Source organism: Propithecus coquereli, unplaced genomic scaffold (genome assembly GCF_000956105.1).
Source record: "Propithecus coquereli isolate 6110/MARCELLA unplaced genomic scaffold, Pcoq_1.0 Scaffold141, whole genome shotgun sequence".
NCBI classification, from domain to species: domain Eukaryota; kingdom Metazoa; phylum Chordata; class Mammalia; order Primates; family Indriidae; genus Propithecus; species Propithecus coquereli.
In genome coordinates this window covers 807121-810094 of record NW_012138414.1, presented here as the reverse complement: position 1 = coordinate 810094, position 2974 = coordinate 807121, and positions in this window count along the sequence as shown.

Genomic DNA, 2974 nt, shown 5'->3' with positions numbered 1-2974 from the left:
CTCTACCCCAGGCAAAAAGAGTGAGATTCTGTCTCAAAAAAAAAAAAAAAAAGTACCCACACAGACCCAGGAACGACATATGCCCAGAAAAGATCTGAGAAGACTTTAAGCCTTCACCCCGGCTGACCCCAATGCTCAGGACACACCATACTATAATAATTAGCAATAGTCTTCCATGCCAGTCTACAAAGACTAGGAGGGGGACTTTTTTTAAACCCAACTTTCAACAGAAGATCATAAGGCACACAAAGAAACAGCAAAACAAGGCCCATTTAGAAGAACAAAATAAATCTCCAGAAACCATCCCTCAAGTAACACAGGCATCAGACTTACTAGAAAAAGACTTTAAAACAACTATCTTAAATATGCTCAAAGAGCTAAAGGAAACCATGGACAAAGAACCAAAGAAAATAATTAAAATGATATATGAATAAGATGAGAATATCAACAAAGATACAAATTGTAAAAATAAGAACCCAACAAAAATTCTGGAGCTGAAAAATACAATAAATAAATTGAAAAATTCACCAGAGAACTTCAAAAACAGACTTGAATATGCAGAAGGAAGAACGAGGAAACCCAAAGACAAATCACTCGAAATTTTTGAGTCTGAGGAACAAAAAGAAAAAAAATGTAGAAAGTAAAGAGAGCCAAAGGGACTTATAGGACACCATCAATAGGACAACTATAGAAGTCCAGAGGAGGAAAAGAAAGAGAAAGGGGCAGAGAGATTATTTAAAGAAGCAATGGCTAAAAACTTTCCAAATTTGAGGAAAAACATGGATCTACAAATCCAAAAATCTCAGCAAACTCCAAGTAGGACAAACCCAAAGAGACCCACACCAAGATACATTATAATCAAACTGTAACTACTTAAGACAAAGAGAGAATCCTGAAAGCAGCAAGAGAAAGGTGACTCAGCATATAGAAGAGATCCCCAGTAAGATTATTGGCAGATTTCTCAATGGAAACCTTGCAGGCTAGAAGGCAGTGGTGTGATATATTTAAAGTGCTGGGAGGAAAAAAACTGTCAACTGAAAATTCTGTATCTGGCCAAACTGTCCTTCAAAAGTGAGGGAAAAATCAAGACATTCCCAGATAAACAAAAAGCTGAGGAAATTCATTACCACTAGTCCTGCCCTATAAGAAATGCTAAAGGGAGTTCTTCAAGTTGAAATGAAAGGATTCTATATAGTAAATCAAAGCCATATGAAAACATAAATCTCTCCAGTAAAGGTAAATACATGAAAAATGCCATTATTTTAATTTTGGCTATAATTCCATTTTTTTTATTTTCTCAGAATGTACAAGACAAATGGATAAAAATAACTATAAACTGTTGTTAATGGGTACACTATATATAAAGATGTAACTGATGACATAAAGACATGAAGTAGGTGGGTGAAGCTATATAAGAATAGGGTTTTTGTATTCAATTGAAGTTAAGTTGGTTCAATTTAAAATAGATTGTTATAACTTTAGAATGTTATGTAATCTTCATGGTAACTATATACAAAATATCTATAGAATATAAACAAAAGGAACTGAGAAGGGAATCAAAATGTGTCACTACAAAAAATCAAATAAATACTAAAGAAGGCAGGAACTGAAATAAGAGACAAAAAGGTTATAAGACATACAGAAAACATACACCAATATGGCAAAAGCAAGTCCTTCCATATCAGTAATTACTTTAAATGTAAATGTATTAAACCTCCAATCAAAAGCATAAATTAGCAGAATGGGTTAAAAAAAACAAGATTCAACTATAAACTCTTTATGAAAGATTCACTTAAGATCTAAAGACATGCACAGATTTAAAATGAAATGATGAAAAAGATATTCCATGCAAATGGTAACCAAAAGAGAGCAGAAATGGCTATACTAACATCACACAAAATAGACTTTCAGTCAAAAACTGTATAAGAGACAAAGAAGGATATTATAAAATGATGAAAAAATCAATTCCCCAAGAATATATAACAATTATATATGCACTAAAAATCAGAGCTTCAAAATATATGAAGCAAATATTGACAGATTAAAGCAAGAAATAGACGGCTCTGCAATGATAGTAGATTTTGATATCCCACTTTCGATAATAAATAGAAAAAACAGACAAAAGATCAATAAGGAAGTATAAGACTTGAACACCACTATTCACCAACTAGATCTAACATACACTGAACACTCCACCCAACAACGGCAGAATACACAATTTTCTCAAGTGCATGCAGGCATTCTTCAGGATAAACCATGTGTTAGAACATCCACGTGTCTTAATAAATTTTAAAAGACTGAAATCATATAAAATATCTTTTCCAATCACAATGGGATGACACTAGCAATCAACAGACAATGAAAACTGGGAAATTCACAAATAATGGAAAATAAATAGCATACTCTTAAACAACCATGAGTCAAAGAAGAAATCACAAGGGAAAATAAAAAATATCTTGAGATAAATGAAAATGAAAACACAACATACCAAAACTGATGGGATACAGTAAAAGCAGTACCAAGAGAAAAGTTATAGCTGTAAATGCTTACACTAAAAAAGAAGAAAGATCTCAAATCCACAGCCTAACTTTATATCTTTTGAACTAAAAAATAACAAACTAAACCAAAAGCCTGAATTAGGAAGTAAATAATAAAGATTTGAGTAGAGATATGTAAAATAGAGAATAGAAAAACAACAGCTAATCAACAAAACCAAGAGTTAATTCTTCAAAAAGATCAATAAAATTAATAAACATGTAGCTAGATTGACTAAAAATAAGAAAAAAGCCTCAAATAACTAAAATCAGAAATGAAAAGGGAGACATTACTACTGATGTTATAGAAATAAAAAAATTATAGGAGTATTATGAATGACCGTATGCCAATATGTTGGATAATTTAGATGAACTGGACAAATTCCTAGAATACACAACCTGCCAAGACTGAACCCTAAAGAGCAATCAGGCAAAAAAGG